This window comes from Scyliorhinus torazame, chromosome 3, assembly GCF_047496885.1.
Source record: "Scyliorhinus torazame isolate Kashiwa2021f chromosome 3, sScyTor2.1, whole genome shotgun sequence".
In the NCBI taxonomy this organism is placed as follows: Eukaryota; Metazoa; Chordata; class Chondrichthyes; order Carcharhiniformes; family Scyliorhinidae; genus Scyliorhinus; species Scyliorhinus torazame.
In genome coordinates, this window is record NC_092709.1 from 11,809,384 (window position 1) to 11,831,181 (window position 21,798).

The 21,798-nt window shown below is 48.0% G+C and overlaps 1 long non-coding RNA gene across 1 annotated transcript; it reads left to right on the top strand.

Annotated features, from left to right (window-relative positions):
- The first annotated feature begins 1,801 nt into the window (after positions 1 to 1,801).
- LOC140409471 (uncharacterized) lies at positions 1,802 to 16,384 on the top strand. Its single transcript, XR_011940339.1, has 2 exons — positions 1,802 to 2,024; positions 14,869 to 16,384. It is a non-coding gene; the product is annotated as an uncharacterized lncRNA (long non-coding RNA).
- The last annotated feature ends 5,414 nt before the right edge of the window (positions 16,385 to 21,798 follow it).

The following is a 21,798-nucleotide window of genomic DNA, read 5'->3' on the forward strand; positions in this document are numbered from 1 at the left end:
GGCAGTGCCAACCTGGTACCCCGACAATGCCCCTGTGTGTTGGCAGTGCCACCTGGACACCTTGGCAGTTCTAGGCTGGCACCTAGGTGGCACTGCCAGGCTGGCACTGCCAAAGTGCTCTGCTCAAAGGGCATGCAGCTGGAGGCCTCTGATCTCCTGGGGGGCTCCCACGAGTACCGTTCTGTCTGGTCCCCTTTTGTAGAGGCGAGTACCGAACGGCACTCGCCAGAGGTCTCCAAGGCCAAGAGGATAGGTCCCAAAGCCTCGTGTGCCACGGGAAAGTGCGAGACGTTGTGGTCTGCGGGGCGTTGTGAGCCGGGTAGATCCCGGGAGCAGAGTCTTCCGGCATCGATCGGCCACATTGCGCTGTGACACTCTGCTTTTCAGGTGCAGCGTAGCTGTTCGATCAGAGTACCGAACGGCACTCTGCCAACACCTTTACATCCGCATACATAGAAAGGTTAACAATATTTCAATCCTTCTACGTCCCCCACCAACCCTTTAAAAAAAAAAACAAATCCCTCATATGCCTCATCCCCTTCGAATAGTTGAATTGACCAACTCCTTGAAAAAGGACATAAATGGCTGCCACCTCAGGTAGAGCCTTTCAGCCAACCCCCTCATTGCAAACTTTATTATTTCCAACTACAAAAACCCCATAAGGTCGCTTAACCATGCTGTGGGTATGAAAGGCTGATTCTGCTACCATGACCATTATTATCCCTCTGCAGGGGTTTCCCCTCCATCTCACAGGGCCTAACGTCCTCCACCATCTTAAATTTTAATTTTCAAACACCTGCCCAAAGGCAGCTCCTCCCCTTTGGGGCACCCCCCGAGGTCTCAGACCTGTCTCAGTGCGACCACCTCTCACAGTGACACTATTGAGGCTTTACAGCTTCCAGTCCTCCGATTGGTTTTATAATAATAATGATCTTTACTGTCACAAGTAGGCTTACATTAACACCGCAATGAAGTTACTGTGAAAATCCCCTAGTCGCCACATTCCGGCGCCTGTTCGGGTACACAGAGGGAGAATTCAGAATGTCCAATTCACCTCACAAGCACGTTTTTCGGGACTTGTGGGAGGAAACCGGAGCACCCGGAGGAAGCCCACGCCGACACGGGGAGAATGTGCAGAGTCTGCACATACAGTGACCCAAGCCGGGAATTGAACCTGGGACCCTGGAGCTGTGAAGCAGCAGTGCTAACCACTGTGCTACCGTGCTGCCCAGCTATGTACAGGGGTCTGCCCTCCATTTTTAATCAGAGGCCGCCCGTGGTGAAAGGGCTGTACCTCTCCCATTGTCTGTCAGCAAGTTAGGGCCCGGTTGCTATTTTTTGTCCAATGACAGGCTCCCGAAAGCCCACGGTAAAATTTAGTCCGATAAAGCTGAGCATCGCTCTCTGACCTTTGAATCCAGGTTTCACGTTGAGGGCCTCGCGAAGCAATCTCTCGCCGTCAGGATGTCAAACCCTCAGAACCATCATCTGAAGTGCTTCAGGCTGCACCTGCTTTGCCTCTGCTGTGCTTTTTAATCTAAGGCTGGATTGGAAAGCCCAGCGTGTCATTTCAAATTTACATGGAGCTTTAAACAATAAGGACACAAAACAAACTGTGCAAAATCTGGCCAGGATTCAGGAAACCCCACTCTCCCATCTTTCATAATTAGAGCTTGCTTCTTCGTCATGTGGTCTCATTAGACTGCACTCCTCTCTCTAACTCGTTACATAGCTCATCCATGCCAAGATGTCGCATCCTAACGTCCAATTGGAGCAACAGGGATTTAGTTCCCTTTAGACTGTGTATGAATGACAGAGATACCCTGCTTGATATCCATGGAGCCTCCAATCTGAACCTGATGCATTATTGAGGGTGTGTGGCTGACTCTGTGGCATATATATTTTTGCCAATTTTTCAACAAAGGAAATCACCCTTAATATGTAGTTATTAACTGCGGAAAAAAGGATTAGAGAAGTCAGAAGATGCATAAGAACATGACAAACAGTAACATTCAGCACAGGAGGTGAGTGATTCTTCTGTGTGTGATGTATTTCTCTCCCATTTAAACTCACTTTGTGATTTATTTTCTATCCACCTTGGCCTGTTCTTTCTCCTGTACACATGTACTGTAGGATGTATCCTTGCATAGTCCTCCAGGGAATACTGGTGATCAAGAGCACTTTCACAGTTCAGATCAGTGAGCAGTTTGCGCCAAGGTTCAATTTTGCAGTGTTATTAAAACAAAAGGCCTTTGACCAGAATCAACGTTACAACTCAAAGAGAAAAGAACTCCGTCTTCCGTTCTGCCACTGAAACATGGCACAAGTTCAAAATAAACAGTCAACATGTGGGTGAGCAGCAGCCATTAGATAATGACAGACTGTGCGAGGCTCATCTTAACCCTGTCGGCTTTATTCCTCCAGGATTTTAAAACATTTCAGAACATGCCTCTCTGAATTAGTCCAAATTTAAGTAAAGGTGGAAGGGGCCAAAGGTTGCCAACTCTGGTTGGACATACTCCTGGGGGGGCCATCACATGACCGCCTGCCGCTAACCCCCCTCCTGCCATTGGATCACCCAAAATACCCCGCCTGCTCTCAGCCAATCAGAAAGTGAATACGCTCTTCATTATCCAATTAACTGATTCTTTACTGCCAGTCAAACAGCCCATTTCCCCGAGTCCAATGTTTTGATAACTAATCAACAGAAGCGTTCAAAGAAAGTAAACTTTGAAAAGCTGAATTACTTTTATTGTCTCTTTGACTTTTCGTCTGAGATTTTTGGTTTCCAGTAGCACCTTGGAGGTTAATCTTTAATTCCTAGAGACCTCAGGGCAATCATAGAGGGTTGGCAACCCCAAGTTGCTACTGAACACCCGTCGCCAGCTCAATGTGGATTTGCACATACTTCGGAGTCCATAAAGAACCAACACTGACATTTTTTTTTTTCTTTTTGAAATTTCGAGTACCCCATTCATTTTTTCCAATGAAGGGGCAATTTAGCGTGTCCAATCCACCTACCCTGCACATCTTTGGGCTGTGGGGGAGGAACCCACGCAAACACGGGGAGAATGTGCGACCTCCACACGGACAGTGACCCAGAGCCGGGATCGAACCTTGGGCCTCGGTGCCATGAGACAGCAGTGCTAACCATTGCGCCACCGTGCTGCCCTCGAACCAACACTGACACGAGGAAAAAAAATTTTTCCACCGAGAGTGGTTAGAATCTGGAATGTCCTGTCCTCTGGTGGAGCCACATTAAATCAAAAGAGACTTGGCTAATTACCTGAAGGGGGAAAATGGAAAATGATACAGGGCTATGGGAGAAAGGTGGGGGGCGGTGGGGGGGGGGGGACTAGCTCAGTCGCTCTTACAGAGAACCAGCACTGACTCGATGGACCAAATGGCCTCTTCTATTATGGTATATTCTTATGAAAACTGTGCCGTTTCTCAGCATGGAGTTGACTAATCTTTCAGGGATTTTTGATCATTTCATCCAGAAGGAATGTTGGATAAGTTCTATCAGTGTCTTTCAAACTTTTTTTCCTGGGACCCACTTTTTACCAACCGGCCGACCTTCGCAGCCCACGCCAACCGACCTTCGTGACCGATACTGACCGACCTTTGCGACACACACCACATTTGCTTACCTTCAATGTGAAAGGGGAGCCTGCTTGGACCTCACACTTTCACTTGAATCAGGTTCAAAGGAGCCGAGGGCAATGCCATATCGGGTGAATACTTCAGTTTCTTTGTGCGTTCTTCATCTTTATGAAAATGGAAATTCCAGCCATGCAGATGTAGATCGTCGTGAACAATAATAGCAACAAAATGTTTATTTTACTCAGCACTGGATACTCCTGGATGATGTTTTTAGTGTCGTATCAAAGGTCAGCTGCAGCAGGAAATTTTTTAATTTGTAGTCAGCTTTAAGTTATTAACTGACTCTGGGGTCTCAACCTGAAACTTCTCCTCTCATTTGCCAGTACGTCCCTGCATATAACACACATGGACTTTGCATTCTTATTTGCATTGACATAATTGGCAAAACCATACCTCAAGAAATTATCTTTATAATACTTTGTTCCTGAGTTAAGGTTTTTTCTTTGTAGGCTGTTAACCAGAAGCCCTGGAACTCTATACAGAGCTAACACTAGCATTGCTCTGTCCTGCCCTGGACTCTCCTGGGCAGCACTCTCCAGCTGATTCAGTTGTGAGATCCTGTCCAATGGGTGAACTGCCTATTTGAGTCTCTGGCCATCTCTTACTTTTACGAAAACCATTCAACTTCATAGTTCACTTGCCTTGCTTGCTAGCAGCTGTAAAATGGAAGCAACACTGCTCCGTGATGCATGTACCTGAAGGGCGCTTGATGTCAAGAGTATGTGCAGGGCGTGTGACCTGCCCCCTGCTGCTACTTCTGGTCGAAGACTCCACACAGCCTCATTTATTAAAATCCAGCAGCGGCTGATGGATCTTTTCCCGTGATCAGGACCAACATGAAAATGGCGCGACCGATCGCTTCATGACCCTCCCGACACCCGCCCGCAACACATCCACGTGTCGCGACCCACAGTTTGAAAAACACTGCAGTATTGGTATTGGGTTAAAGTCAGCCCACAAGGGATTAGATTCATACTCTGGATATGTGAACTTTGATTCTGTCTACGTGTCTGACCAGGATGATGTTTCTTGCAGATCACATCAGTTCGAGACAATGGAGGTTTACCAAAGTATTACAATAGTCGTTCTAACATCTGTGAGAATGCCTCCATTCATGCCAACCCAGTAAGGATAAGCCTGGAACCCGAATTTTAGAGGGCAATGGAAGATTTAATTGGCAGGTTGATGACCAGTCCCAAGTGTGAAGAACTGGAGATGGGTCAGAATTGGCACAATGTGTTTAATTCTGTCCATTCATCATAACAGCAGGACAATTGCCCCAGGACCATGGGGCAGCACGGTAGCATTGTGGATAGCACAATTGCTTCACAGCTCCAGGGTCCCAGGTTCGATTCCGGCTTGGGTCACTGTCTGTGCGGAGTCTGCACATCCTCCCCGTGTGTGCGTGGGTTTCCTCCGGGTGCTCCGGTTTCCTCCCACAGTCCAAAGATGTGCAGGTTAGGTGGATTGGCCATGATAAATTGCCCTTAGTGTCCAAAATTGCCTTTAAGTGTTGGGTGGGGTTGCTGGGTTGTGGGGATAGGGTGGAGATGTGGGCCTGGGTAGGCTGCTCTTTCCAAGAGCTGGTGCAGACTCGATGGGCTGAATGGCCTCCTTCTGCACTGTAAATTCTATGATAATTTGGCGCATTCTGAATCGAACGTTTTGATTTCCCTTGTTGAACAAGGCTCTGCTTAGCACATGGACACTCACTATTCCTAATCTCAATCAATCAACTCCATAACTCCCACATCGACGCTGCCACCAAGAAAGCACAACAGCGCCTATACTTCCTCAGGAAACTAAGGAAATTTGGCATGTCCACATTAACCCTTGCCAACTTTTACAGATGCACCATAGAAAGCATCCTATCGGGCTGCATCACAGCCTGGTATGGCAACTGATCGGCCCAGGACCGCAAGAAACTTCAGAGAGTCGTGAACACCGCCCAGTCCATCACACGAACCTGCCTCCCATCCATTGACTCCATCTACATCTCCCGCTGCCTGGGGAAAGCGGGCAGCATGATCAAAGATCCCTCCCACCCGGCTTACTAACTGTTCCAACTTTTTCCATCGGGCAGGAGATACAGAAGTCTGAGAACACGCACGAACAGACTCAAAAACAGCTTCTTCCCCACTGTCACCAGACTCCTAAATGACCCTCTTATGGACTGACCTCATTAACACTACACCCTGTATGCTTCACCCGATGCCAGTGCTTATGTAGTTACATTGTATATGTTGTGTTGCCCTATTATGTATTTTCTTTTATTCCCTTTTCTTCTCATGTACTTAATGATCTGTTGAGCTGCTCGCAGAAAAATACTTTTCACTGTACCTCGGTACACGTGACAAGAAACAAATCCAATCCAATCATGCTGGACCATTGTTTATTTATGCCAGTCTGAAGGGGAAATCTGTATTAAACGTCCTGAACAACATGAAGAGCTTTAATACAAAAGCAAAATACTGCTCATGCTGGAAAGCCGAACAGTGCGCTAGACTTGCAAGAGGAGCAAGAACAATAACAGATAAAGGCAGCTGATAACCAAGGACAAATCTTGGGTTGCTATGGAGCCAGCAGAACAGAGCGGGCCAGTCTTGAGATAAGACACCATTAAACTGCAACAATTGATACATCTAATGAAGTAACCCTTTGAACCACCCATGAACAACGAGAGAATTAGGCATGCCTGAAGGAAACAGAAATTAGGAGCGGGCGGGATTCTCCGCGGACCGGCGGGACGGGCCACTCCGGCGGCGAGGAGTGGCGTGAACCACTCCGGCGTTGGGCTGCCCCGAAGGTGCGGAATCCTCCACACCTTCAGGGGCTAGGCCGGCGCCGGAGTGTTTGGTGCCGCGCCAGCCGGCGTGGAAGGGGCATGCCGCCATGCCAACCGGCGCCGAAGGGCCTCCGCCAGCTGGCATGAGTTGGTGCTTGCGCAGGAGCGCCAGCGTGTGCTGGCGTCATCCCAGCGCGTGCGCAGCGGGGTTCTTCTCCGCACCGGCCATGGCGGAGGTTGACAGCGGATCGGTGCGGAGGCAAAGAGTGCCCCCACGGCACAGGCCCGCCCGCGGATCAGTGGGCCCCGATCGTGTGCCAGGCCACCCCCTCGGGCCAGATAGATCCCCCCGCGCCCCCCCCCCCCCCCCCCCGAGGACTCTGCAGGTCGCCCGTGGAGCCAGGTCCCGCCAGTAAGGACTTGTGGTGATTTACGCCTGCGATTCCCGCCCCCGCCAAAACCCTGGCGCCGGTGAATTCGGCAGCCGGCGGGGGCGGGATTCACGACGCCTCCCGGCGATTCTCTGACCCGGCGGGGGGTCGGAGAATCCAGCCCCACAAAGGAAATAAGCAAAGATAAAAGAATAAATCCAAACAGTCTAGCTTTTTCACTGCAGCGGGTCCTGGTCTCACAGAAAGAATGGCTTGGATTTTAATGACACGGGATGAATCCCAACCTTGGGACCAAGTGCAGGTCCCGAGCCCTCACAGGTGGAGCTCTGGGCCATGGCAGCAATCTTTCCAAGGTGGGCCAATTCTCAATTAATTTAAGTTAGTGATTAAATGGGATATAGGGAAATTTGATACGGTGGATTCAAAATTAGCTTAGCTGACAGACTGACAACTGCTTTAGTGACCGGAAGCCTGTGTCCAGTGGCCTCCCACAGGAATATGTGCCGGGTCCTCTATTATTTGTCATTTTTATAAACGACATAGATGACTATGTGGGGGGTAGTATCAGTAAGTTTGCAGATGGCACAAAGATTGGCCAGGTGTGGTTGAGTGTTTTGGATTGCAGGAAAATACAAACGGGATGGTCAAACGGGTAGAATAGTGGCAGCTGGAATTTAATCATGAAAAGTGTGAGGGGATACACTTTGGAAGGAGTAATGTGACAAGGAAGTATTCAATGAATGGCATGACTGACACTAGGAATTTCCAAGGAACAAAGAGACCTAGGCGTTGTTCGTCCATAGATCTCTGCAGGCAGAAGGACAGGTTAATAGGGTGGTGAAAAAGGCATATGGGACACTTTATCAGTAAAGGCGTAGATTACAAGGGTAGAGAGGTCATTTTGGAGATGTACAGAACACTGGTGAGCCCACAGCTGGAGTATTGTGTGCAATTCTGGTCACCGCTTTACAGGAAGGAGGGGGTGCAGAGGCGATTCACCAGGATGTTGCCAGGGATGGAACTACAGAGATTGGGTAACCCCAGGTTAAAGAGGTGTGAATTGTGTCAAGCCAGGACAGTTGGTAGGCCAGATGGTGGGGGATGAATGTAATGCGACATGAATCCCAGGTCCCGGTTGAGGCCGCACTCGTGTGCGGAACGTGGCTATAAGCTTCTGCTCGGCGATTCTGCGTTGTCGCGCATCCTGAAGGCCGCCTTGGAGAACGCTTACCCGGAGATCAGAGGCTGAATGCCCTTGACTGCTGAAGTGTTCCCCGACTGGAAGGGAACATTCCTGCCTGATGATTGTCGCGCGATGTCCGTTCATTCGTTGTCGCAGCGTCTCTGGATCTGTAAAGACTTAACCACCTGCTAGTGCTCACATTCCAAGCATTCTCTGGCATCTTTGAATCTGTCTATATATATGTTTCTGGAACATACCTCTTCATTCACCTGAGGAAGGAGCAGCGCTCTGAAAGCGAATGACATCAAAACAAACCTGTTGGACTTTAACCTGGTGTTGTAAAACTTCTTACTGTGCTCACCCCAGTCCAACGCCGGCATCTCCACATCATTATTACATTAAAGATGCTGTTGAAATGCAAGTTGATGTGGTGTAGGACATTGGGAGGTCATTTCTCAGTGAGAAGACGGTATTGTTCTCCCTCGTCATCAAACCCACTCAACTTTCCAATCCCCATTACCAGTGGCTGTAAGGATCACCGCTGCCTGTAAATCTTTAGGCATTAGGCACTCACATAATGCAACAATGGGGCATATCAGATTGAAATGTGCTGATAAAGTACCAGCAGCTGAGTGACGTGCTTGGCCAGGGACATGTGGTGTGGAAGAGATACCCAGTGAGTTGCAAATCAACCCAAGCCACAGAACGACTTCCGCTGTGAGCTTCACAAGGAAGGAAGCTCACCGTTAACCTTCCCGTCAGTTTAATGAAACAACTGTTTTTGTACATACGTTACCCAATAAACGGGCCCCAGGAAGTTACATCCAGTAACTCAGAGCACAAGCATCTTTCCAACAGCAAATTCAGTCCCATCTATATATCCATGAATCAACAGTATGTTGCTCGTATTCCTGAACAGCAGCAGCCAAGGCAGCTACACTTTTCCAGATTGCTACCTTTCACAAGTCATTAATAACTGGATGCATTGAGTTACGTAGGTGTCCAATATCCACCTTCCATCCTACATAAATAGGAACTCTCTTAGTGAAGTATAATTATGAGCAATCATGACACCAGTGTCAACGCAACTCAACACAGGCCTCTTAATAATGAAATGATTGCCAATGGACCGCTCCACCAGACTAAAACTAAAAGGAGGCAAATGATTTCTTGCTCAGTGCCGTACTGATGTCCATGTGAAAGAAGGTATAATAATCCCTGTGTCCTCATGCAAGTCAAGCTATGCTCCTTCCCTCATCACCCACCAGCAGTGATGCCTGTTCTTTTTCAATGCTCTGGTACACCTGCCAATCCTCCTCAAAAATCGGCATCCTCATTGGGGCTGGTTTAGCACAGTGGGCTAAACAGCTGGCTTGTCAATGCCAGCTGCGCGGGTTCAATTCCCGTACCGGCCTCCCCGAACAGGCGCCGGAATGTGGCGACTGGGGGCTTTTCATAGTAACTTGATTGAAGCCTACTTGTGACAATAAGCGATTGTGATTATTAATTAGTATGAAATAAAAACATAATTTGCTGCAAATACTGTTTGTTCTGTTTCTTTCTCCACAGATGCTGCCTGATCTGCTGAATATTTCCGCATGTTCTGTTTTTATTTCAGATCCCCAGCATCAACAGTATTTTGCTTTTTGTATTGTGATGTGCTTGTCTAACTTCACTGTTAATCAGGTTGGATTTGGGCATATCTAGCAAGGCCAGCCTTTGTTGCATGGCCCCAGTTACTCTTGAAAGGTTGACAGACAGTCTTCTTTCGGTAAGATAGCTTATAACGCAGATTTGCTATGTTTCTTGCTTTTTGCCTTTAAAGCTTTCTCTCCTGGACAAGCTAACAATCGTTTCTTCATGAGGAGAGAGCTGATTCATGTTTGGGGCTCCCCATGCTGTTGCATACAGCCAGAGCTGCCTCTGTGCAGTTTAACCTTTAATCCGTGTTTATTAAGACAAGGCGATTTCCCCCCGTGGATATTCAATGCACAATCATGGCATTTACACGGTAGTTTTCTCAATCTTTTTCTTCGCACCATTCTTCTTAAGTGTCAGCTTGGCACCGGTCAGTTGCACTCGGAGTTAGAATGTCAGGTGTTGAGAACTGACGGCAGGACTGGATCACATCATCTAAACTCATAGTAAACCCTGAGGGTGTACTGTGCACATGTTACCATCATTGCCATGTTCTTTCGTGCCATCTGTTCTTTCTCAGTTATGTAACAGCGTGCGGAGCTACGGTCAGGTCTGCTGGGTTCCAATGTTGTTCCCTGTACTACCTGGTGATGCTGGTTGCCTCCATTTTGGGCACCCTCCCCTTGCAGAAGTTCCTTGAACCATTACAAACATCACAAATTGACAGGCACGTAAGACCAGTCTGGTTCAACAAGCCTGCCCAAAGCTCACGTTGGCTGGAACATCAGGAGCAGATATTCCTCTTTCACCTCCCAGCAACCCTGCTCCACAGCCACCTAATCTCCTGGGAGAGAGGGGGGAAATGCAAAGAAAACACATAGGGTCAAAAGAAATTACTGTGAAAAATTCCGCCCCCCCCAAATCTCAGGTAATCAAAATCACTCTCGGAGGTCACATGGATATCTACAAGGACACTGACTCTCTATGATACAGTCTCTGCCCCAGTCAGACCACTCGTTCTTGAAGCAATGCAAATGGTCTGCATCAGACATACCAGTCAGCAATGTATTCCCGAGACCCATTACTCGCCAGGAAAAGAAGACCCCACTCAACACTCGGTCGATTTGTACTCTGACATAATCTTAACTCATGCCCCTGAAGCTCCTAACTGTTAAACAGGAATAACCTCTCAAAAGTCTTTTTATCCGGATCATTAATCATTTCAAGGTCCTTAAGCATATTTGTGATTCTTCAGGCTTTATTCTTGTAACTCTCCTCTGGAACCTCTTCAAGACCACTTCATCCGATGGTATCTGTTGTAAATTGTTTAAATCTTGGAACAGTGTGGAGATAACACGCCTGTGTGCAAGAACACCACTTACAATGCTTTAAAGTACCTTCCTCAGATAAGGGCACCAAAACTGCACACTGTAGCTACCTGGGTTGGCCACTTCCCGACGTAAAATGGAGAACCGCAAAGACTAAAGGGAAATTCAGCCAACACAGGCAAAAACCAGCAAGTGCAGAAATCCTGTGTATTGGAACTTGCAAAAACCAGACAGCATTGAAACCAGCAGCCATCTGCATAGTAATGAACGATTCCAAGGCACAATTGCAACACTTAAGGTGAATAAAGCCAAGCCAGACTCCTCGGCGCCAGCAGAAGCCAAGACAAAGGAAGGCCAACGGACATTTAGGGACCGCCCAGCGATCAGGGAACAACTCCAGTATTGGAGAAATCGATCCAAGTGATCGGGACGCCGTCCAATCATTTGGAACCAGGTACGGGGTCCGCCCCGAATGGCGTGAAGCCCCTGGGGACTATAAAGTAAAGCCCCCAAGTTCAAATCGGACTTTTTGGCAGGGTCACTCAGCAGCGAATCAACCCCTGAGAGTGAACTGCCCAGCTGCCGCACCAACCAAGTAAGTCTCCAGTTAACGCTCGCTACGAGATAGGCGCTCCTAGCTACCAGTCCATACCAACTTTTGAATCCTGCAGACTCAGGACCTGAACCAAAGGCCATTTGTTCCCCTGACCTGGTGGGCCAATTCCGAAGCTAAGTATAGGCCTTTTAGTGATAGAAATAGTCTAGAAAGTAGAGTTTATGCATAAGTAGTGACTTACTGTATATAATAAAGGTGTTTTGATTTGAATCTTATTAATTGATGTGTTGAGTTATTGAACAGTACTTGAACTTGAACCTCGTGGTGGTATCATAAAGATACCTGGCGACTCTAGAGCAAAGGTTATAAAACAGAGCAAATTACAAATTAAGAGCCAACCAAAAGTTAGCAACATATTACTGGCGACATCCTGATGGGACCCAAATTAGAAGTGGCGTAGCCATTCCGGGAGAACCCAAAATTTGAATTAGAAATCCAATTAGGTACAGAAAAACCACAAGTGCTCAAGCAGTTCTGATCAATCCTCATAATTCGGAAGTGTGTTAATGCATGCGTAACTAACAGGTCTATAAGGTAAAACGGATAGATTTTTGGTGCGAAAAAACTGTCGGGAGTTTGTATTCCGGAAAATAGCGAAAGCCGTACCCGTAATTACAGCACCGCCTTAGTACCCCTCGTTCCAAATTTTAAGAGAGTATTTCGAGAGGAAAGATGGCAATGCAGGCAATGCAACGCCTCATGAACCCTGAAGAATTTGTGGTCGCAGCGACCAGCAGTAGAGTAGGTCAATGTCCCGTTTGGGAAGAAGAGATCAGAAAATATCTCAAAGGGAAAGAATGGCCCCTTTGGGAGTATAGAACATATTTGTTGGGAGAACCTGTCAGAGATCCATAAGAAAAGCTTGGGATAAGCTCGCAAGCCGATGGCAATCATGTCCTGTCTGGCACAATTGCGAGGCACAGAGGAGGTCTTTCGGATGCTCCGCAAAGAGATAGAAGAGAGACATCGAATGAGCAAGGTCGATGTTAGTGAGATTGAGGGAGAGAATATAGAGTTGAGAAGGAAGTTGGCAGCAAAGGACGGAGAGGTGGATGATGCCAAGAGGGCACACCAGTTTTGTCTAGCGCATCTGAGCAGCTTCCAAACCCAATATGAGAAGGTCTATCAGGACACGCAGTCCTGGTAAGAGAAGAGACAGAGAAGCAGGTAGAGGCATTGCAAAGGCAGTGCAGCGATTTAAAAGCAGTGTTAAGAGCACTCCATGCTGCGACCACGGAGCACAGACAAAGCTCATTTGATCATGCGAAATGCAGGAAGCAGATTGCGGTTTTGCAGTCTTTGCTTTCGGTGCAAAATGGGTTCCAGAGCACCTTTAGATCCAAATTAGATGAGGAAGACGGTCCTGATTGGCAAGAGTTAAATGAAACCGCGCATAGATATGTTCAGGGAACATGTGCGCAAGGAAAGCCCCAAAAGAGAAAAGCACCCCAACCCCCACAGTGCAGATAGACCAGGCACCCATGAATCCAGTCACTACCCCCGCACAGTCACATCGGCAGGAGACGCAGAATTTCTTTACACCACCCCCTTAACCGTGACCCAATTACGGGACGCATGCGAAAAGATCACACCGTTCCTCCCCACCTCAGACCCTCACCACTTCTTTGCTGGAGTAAAGCAGCAAGTGACCATGTACGGCCTGGATCAGCGTGAGCAAGTGAAGCTCACAGTTTTGATTTTAGACCCTTCGGTTGTAGCAGCCCTTCCCCACCCACAGAATGTAGGAGGAGGCACTCTTGCAGAGATGCACGCGGCAATCCTGGACGCGATCGGTTACAACAGAGGTGACCCAGTAGTAGGCCTGAATAAGTGCAGGCAGAAAAAGACAGAACACCCCACAGTGTTTGTTGGACGCCTGTGGATCCATTTTTACAGCCGTTTTTGGCAATTTAGACCGCGCCCATTTGTTCCAAGTCAATATGACCGAATGGACCCGCACCCTTATCTCCCATGCCACAGAGGCAGGACAAAAAGCCTGTACCAATTATGACCCCTCGGAAGAAGCGTACAACAAAAAGTGGGTTTTTAAAAGATTGTCTGTCCCGCTCCTGGGAGCAATCTGTCCAAAACAAAACCGCATTTATAGCACCCGATGAAGAGCAGGTAGAAATGAACCCAGTTAAAGCACACCAGAACCCCGCATGGGTAAATGAGGGCAGGAATAGCCAACCCCAGCCCAAAGCTCACGAATGTTACAACTGCGGACAATTAGAGCATTACGCACGAGAATGTCAAGCCCCCCTGAAACAGCAACGGAATCAGCCCACAAATGCCCCCCAAATCAGCAAAGACACCAACAGCACCGACCCCCCCCACCCAGGGGACCATACCCAAGGGAACAATGCACCAGAGAGCCTGCTCCACCTTATGTGCCCCAGGGATCATGTTACAACTGTGGGCAGTCAGGACACTTCGCCTGAGATTGCAGGAGACCCCCACCACCAGCTAGACTAGCCCCCAGATATGAAAGAGAACATCACCCACAGCAGCTACAAGGTCCCAGCTGCCCCATGCAAACTGTGAGCGCTTACCCACCACTTCTCCTGGCAGGGACACCTCAGCAAGGCCACTTCATTTTTGTTTCACTCCTCCTTCCTCTCTTCTTCGGCCACACTACACTGTCTCCATATGCTAGTTACACCCCTGTCCAAATGTGATTTACGATGTCCTTTCTGATGAAACAGTATGTTTATTGAATGTTTGTTCGTTAATGTTATCGTTAAGTGTTGTGTGTAAACTCAAAAGTTTTCACGACCCCACGTCACCACTCCTTTAACGCCCCCCGGCTGTTAAAGGTACAAATTTGTCCCAGACAATAGTTCAGAGGAACTAGTCTGCCGGCAGACAACAATCGTAACTACTCTCCTGATTCGAAGGTGACCACGAGAGGCAGCCCCCACGACGACCACATTCTTACCGTCCGCGGCCCATACGCACACCGTTTTTGGCTCATTATGTCCAAAATTCTTTTGTTTGGTTCAGCAACCTTTAGGATTGCTTCCCTATGCTATTTACATCCTCAAACACAGGGATGGTAAATGACACAGGCTGCGAGACGGCTCGCAGTACGGCAGTATTTTCTTAGATGTCTTGTCCAAATATTCGGTTAAAAAAAATGTTTTTTAAATGAGGGAGTCACACATGGTGACCAATTATAAAGGGAAATTGGCACTAAAAGACAGACATGCTAATATTCAAGATATTACACAAGATAGTAACAGATATTATGCTTGTGTCCCTAGAACTCCGGAACCTCAGGAACTCCAGAGGAAGAAAAAGAAGACAGAAAGACGGACAAATGAAGACAACCTTCATGTTCACCTGGATCTTAGCAGGATCCCTTCAGTTGCGCGCGGATGCTACCCCCCTGACCCCTACCACACAGGCCGTGAATGATTCCCACCCCTACCATACACTACACCCTGAAATAGTTAACCCCGAGATAGTTACCGACACCCCGACCTGGTGTGACAAGTTTCTAACCTGGTATTCACTATCATATGTAATTGAATCCCTCCTAGCATTGGTAATATTCTGCAGCATCGTGCAGACTATCCGCATGAGGAAATGACGAAGGAGAGCCTACCACTCTCGCACCCCGGTATACGGGATGAGAGCCCCTATTTTCGATTTTCACCAGGCCCCCGAACCTCTTGATCTACAATAAAGGACATTCGTTCGGCTTCATTTTGTGAATAAAGACAACTGAGAGAATGTAAACCTCTGTGCTTGACTGCCAAGCCAGAGGAACTTGTGTTGCTGCTATTTGTACATTAAAAGTGCTGAAGATTCTTTTTGATTGTTTGAGTGAGGATTGTTTATGGAAGATAGTTAGAGGTACCGTTTTTTTATGTTGTAATGCATGCCCCTGATGTGACATAGCGCCACTTAGAATTGTTAGTTAAAAATTTTCATACATAGTTATGGTCAGTGTAGAGGCCATGGAAGAGTGCTCGCTGGGTCAGGAAGAGAAGACAACGCAGTTATGTGATCCTTCACGCTTCGCGTTAGGGATCACAAGGAGGGAGTGTAGCCACCTGGGTTGGCCACTTCCCTACTTGAAATGGAGAACCGCAAAGACTAAAGGGAAATTCAGCCAACACAGGCAAAAATGAGCAAGTGCAGAAATCCTGTGTATTGGAACTTGCAAAAACCAGACAGCACTGAAACCAGCAGCCATCTGCATAGTAATGAGCGATTCCAAGGCACAATTGCAACACTTAAGGTGAATAAAGCCAAGCCAGACTCCTCGGCGCCAGCAGGAGACAAGACAAAGGAAGGCCAACGGACATTTAGGGACCGCCCAGCGATCAGGGAACAACTCCAGTATTGGAGAAATCGATCCAAGTGATCGGGATGCCGTCTAATCATTTGGAACCAGGTACGGGGTCCGCCCCAAAGGGCGGGAAGCCCCTGGGGACTATAAAGTAAAGCCCCCAAGTTCAAATCGGACTTTTTGGCAGGGTCACTCAGCAGCGAATCAACCCCTGAGAGTGAACTACCCAGCTGCCACACCAACCAAGTAAGTCTCCAGTCAATGCTCGCTATGAGATAGGCGCTCCTAGCTACCAGTCCATACCAGCTTTTGAATCCTGCAGACTCAGGACCTGAACCAAAGGCCATTTGTTCCCCTGACCTGGTGGGCCAATTCCGAAGCTAAGTATAGGCCTTTTAGTGATAGAAATAGTCTAGAAAGTAGAGTTTATGCATAAGTAGTGACTTACTGTATATAATAAATGTGTTTTGATTTGAATCTTACTAATTGGTGTGTTGAGTTATTGATCAGTACTTGAACTTGAACCTCGTGGTGGTATCATAAAGATACCTGGCGACTCTAGAGCAAAGGTTAAACACACAGGGCAAATTACGAATTAAGAACCAACCAAAAGTTAGCAACAACACAATACTCCAGGTGTGGCCTCATCAATGCCCTATACAATTGCAGGAAAACATTTCTATTTTTATACTCATATTCTCTTGCTATGAAGGCCAACATACCATTTGCCTTCTTTACTGCCTGCTGTACCTGTGTGCTTACATTCAGCAACTGATGCACAAGGACACTAAGGTCTCAATCCACCTCTCTCAATTTACACACGTTCAAACAATAATCTGCCTTCCTATTTTTGCAACCGAAGCGGACAGCCTCAAATTTATCCACATTATACTGTATCTGCCATGTGCCCAGTCACTGTGCAAATCCTGCTGAAGCATCTCTGCATCCTCCTCACAGCTCACCCTCCCACCCAACCTTGTATCATCTGAAAATTTGGATATAATACATTAAGTTACCCCATCCAAATCATTCATATATAATGTGAACAGTTGGGATCCCAGCACAGATCCCTGCGGTACCCCACTAGCCACTGCCTGCCATTCGGAAAAATACCCATTTATTCCAACGCTTTGCTTCCTGTTTGCTAACAAGCTTTCTATCCATCTCAAGACAGTCCCTGTAATCCCAGGTGCTTTTACTTTACATATTAACCTGCTATTTGAGACTTCTGAAAGTCTAAAGAAACCACGTCTACTGGTTCTCCCTGGCCAACTCTACTAGTTACTTGAGACCATAAGACATAGGAGCAGAATTAGGCCACTCGGCCCATCGAGTCTGCTTCGCCATTCAATCATGGCTGATATTTTCTCATCCCCATTCTCCTGCCTTCTCCCCATAACCCCTGACCCCCTTATCAATCAAAAACCTATCCATCTCTGTCTTAAAGACACTCAGTAATTCGGCCTCCACAGCCTTCTGCGGCAAAGAGTTCCCCAGATTCACCACCCTCTCGCTGGAGAAATTCCTCCTCACCTCTGTTTTCAAGGATCGTTCCTTTAGTCTGAGATTGTGTCCTCTGCTTTTAGTTTTTCCTACAAGTGGAAACATTCTCTCCACGTCCACTCTATCCAGGCCTCACAGTATCCTGTAAGATTCAATAAGATCCCCCCTCATCCTTCTAAACTCCAATGAGAACAGACCCAGTGTCCTCAACATCCTTCCTTAGATACGGGGCCCAAAATTGCTCACAATACTCCAAATGGGATCGGACCAGAACCTTATACAGCCTCAGAAGTACATCCCTGCTCTTGTATTCCAGCCCTCTCGACACGAACGCTAACATCGCATTTGCCTTCCTAACTGCCGACTGAACCTGCACGTTAACCTTAAGAGACTCATGAACAAGGACTCCCAAGTCCCTTTGTGCTTCTGATTTCTTGAGCATTTCCCCATTTAGAAAACAGCCTATGCCTCCATTCCTCCTTCCAAAGTGCATCTTCAAAGAATTCCATTAAATTTGTCAAGCATGATTTCCCTTTCGGAAATCCATGCTGAGTTTGCCCGATTATACAATTTCTTTCCAAATGCATTGCGATAAAACCTTGATTACGGACTCCAGCAAGTTCCCTATTACCAAAGCCAGGTTCACTGTTCTATAGTACCCTATTTTCCCTCCACCTCCCTTTTTGAATAGCGGGGTTACATTCGCTACCCTCCAATCTGTAGGAATCATTCCAGACTCCAAAGAACTTTGTAAGATGACCACCAATGGATCTACTATTTCTCGGGCCACTCTCAAGTGCCTCCTCAAAGGCACAGGTGCCATGTCTCAGAGGATGATTGGTGCACTGCATGTCCAGCAACCTTTGATGCATGAACAGCGTGTCTGTACTCTAGGACCATCAGCACTAGAGAGGCAGCTGCCAATAATCAAACACTAGAGAGCAGGGCCTCACCACTGAGGATCCTTTCACAGCCAAAGGGTAAGTGTGTGGATGAGCCGAGGACAGCTGAGCATGGCCTCCCTAATATTGCTGGCAAAGATCTGGAGTCCAGGGGTTCCTGATCAAGCCGGGGGTGAGTGTGCAGAGCGAGGTTTTCCAGTTCAACTGGCTCGCTGGATTGCACTTTGAGAGAAGGCAGGACAGTCATGCTAAGGGTGGGAGAGGTTTGGGGAAGTTGATGGTCCTGGGATGGAACCCAAACTGATTGTTGGTCTCCATCCTTCTCCAATTGCTTCCAAATTTGACAATGTTTGCTAGTGTCAATCCCACGGAGGCAGCCCTCGTGTTGCTTGTGGCCATAGAATGCAGCAATGCGAACACAAGCGGGAGACCCCCTTATGCAGAGGGCTGTCACACAGCCTGAATACCCGGCCACCCATCAGACTGAGGAGGGACTCAGAAGAGGAGATCAGCGACGGCCCAAGGTGTACAAGCGTCGTTGATCATTCAATGAGCTGACAGACATGTGCCACAGAAGACTGCATCGCAGCAGGGAGACAGTGCGGTACCTGAGCCATGTCCTTGCAGACTTGCCGCTCTGTGGAGGAGGAGGAACTCCCCTCCCGGTGGCTGTGAAGGTCACTGCAGCCCTAAACCTCTCTGCCACCAGGTCATTCCAGGGCTCAAGCGCAGAGCTGTACGGCATATGCCAATAATCTGCCCACAGGTGCATCTGGGAGGTGTTGGATACTCTCCATGCCTGGGCACTAGACTATACCACCTTTGAGCTGGATAAAAAATTTCCAAACACTGCATTTAATGCAGAGGAACTTGGTGCAATAACCATCACTGCGGAGAAGGTAGTGAATAATCTAATGCATTAAAGGCAGGTAATTCTCCGGGACTGGATGGCCTGCACCGTGCAGTATCAAAGGAAGTGGCAGCAGAGATAGTGGATGCATTGGTTATGGTATTTCGAAATTCTCCGGATTCTGGAAATGTGCCGGTGGATTGGAAACACGCTAAGGTGATGCCTCTATTCAAAAAGGGGAGAGAGGCAAAGTATAAGAATCTATAGACTGGTTAACTTGACCTCTGTGGTGGGGAAGTTGCTGGAATCAATCATTATGGAGGAGATGTCTGATGTCATGTGAGAGTACCTTTAAGAAATGAATGTTTAAGCATTGTACCTTTAAGGAATGGAGCTGATCATATTCCTGAAGTGATGTCAGAGGTTGGGGGGAGCTGAGCTCACTTCTGCTTTTTGTTTCAGATTTGCTGAGAGAAGCCCAAATCACTTTCCTTGCGGAGTTTGCGATACCCTCAAGACGAAGGGCAATAATGCGATTTGATCGAACAGTTGTGCAAACGTTTAGTGGCGTGATTACTCCACTGATGGAATTGCTGAAGAAACGTAAAAAAATTCAATGGGCAGCGGACTTTCAACATGCATTTGACTGCCTGAAATCTGTGATCACCAATGTTCCTGTATTGGAGAATTGCAAGGGGCTCTGTGGTCAGATTGAACTCAAGTATCTGGGGCGGGATTCTCCGTAATCGGCGCGATGTCCGCCGACTGGCGCCAAAAGCGGCGCAAATCAGTCTGGCATCGCGCTGCCCCAAAGGTGCGGAATCCTCCGCATCTTGAGCAGCCGAGCCCTAACCTTGAGGGGCTAGGCCCGCGCGGGACTGATTTCCGCCCCTCCAGCTAGCGGGAAAGGCCTTTGGTGCCTCTCCAGCTGGCGCGGAAATGACTTTGCCGGGCGGCGCATGCGCGGGAGTGTCAGCGGCCACTCACGGCATCCCCGCGCATGCGCAGTGAAGGGGGTCTCTTCTGCCTCCGCCATGGTGGAGACCGTGGCGAAGGCGGAAGGAAAAGAGTGTCCCCACAGCACAGGCCCGCCCGCGGATCGGTGGGCCCCGATCGCGGCCCCGGCCACCGAGGGGGCACCCCCCGGGGCCAGATCGCCACGCGCGCCCCCCAGGACCCCTTGAGCCCGCCCGCGCCACCTTGTCCCACCAGTAAGAGAGGTGGTTTAATCCACGCCGGCGGGACAGGCATTCGAGCAGCGGGACTTTGGTCCATCCGGGCCGGAGAATCGCCGGGTGGGGGCCCGCCAACCGGCGCGGCGCGATTCCCGCCCCCGCCAAATCTCTGGTGGCGGAGAATTCGGGACACGGCGGGGGCGGGATTCACGCCAGCCCCCGGCGATTCTCCGACCCAGTGGGGGGTCGGAGAATCGCGTCCCTGATTCTAAAGAGAAATGCCGAGGTGTAGAGCAATGGATGGATCGTGCAGAGACTTTGTTCAAAGAGACTGTCAATCGAGAAGGATTTCGGGTGGAGGAAGAAGAGCAAAGAAAAATGGACTATATTATTATGCCTGTTTGCATGTGGTTTTTTTTGTGAAACGTAAAAGTATTTTTACTGTGTGCATTTCTTAGTGGATGGTGCAAAAGTGAAAAATGAAACCATCTTGAAGTTGATGAGGTTTTTTTTTCTTGGGGGGTGGTGTCATGTGAGAGTACCTTTAAGAAATGGATGTTTAAGCAATGTACCTTTAAGGAATGGAGTTGATCATATTACTGAAGTGATGTCAGAGGTTGGGGGAGCTGAGCTCACTTCTGCTTTTGGTTTCAGTTTTGCTGAGAGCAGCTGAAAAGTGCCTGGCTGTTTTGCTGTGTGCTGCTTTAAAGGAAAAAGCCAGTTTGAGACAGCAGCTTGAGAAGATCTGGTTTGCTATGAGCTGCTTGAAAGGAGAAAGACAGGTTTGAGAAAGCAGCTTGGGTGTGTCTGTGTGTTTCCAGAGAGCTGCAGGAAGAAAAGCAAGGTGCCGGAGCTGAAGTCAACCAAGCTGATATATCTCTGCCATCAAACAGAAAATATATATTAACTGTGACCTGGTGTGTTACTGTTTTGAAGGCTTGAAGCCTTTTGGATGTTTGAAGGAACATTTTGAGGGATCATTTAGTGTTGTATTATTTTCGGGGTTATCTTTGAAGTAAGGGGTGTTAAGAGAGCCAATGTTTATTTAATAGGTTAATTTGAGTTCATGGAATAAACATTGTTTTGTTTTAAAAACCACGTGTCCATAATTGTAATATCACACCTGGGGAACAAGCCGGGTGCTTCAAAAGCATCAACCATTAAAGGGAGAGGTTGGTTGAACTCCATGATACATTTTGGGGTTCCGAAAACACCTCGCCCATAACACTGATCATTTGGAAAGACAAAGCTCAGTCCACCATTGTCAGAATGGTTTTATGGTGGGTGAGTCATGCTCGACAAACTTGCTTGAGTTCTTCGAGGATGTAATCAGCAAGGTGGATAATGGAGAGCCTGTGGTTGTGGTATATCTAGACTTCCAGAAGACTTTTGACAAGGTACCAGATAAAAGACTGATCCAGAAGGTGAGATTGCAGGGCATTGGGGGTAGAAGACTAGATTGGTTT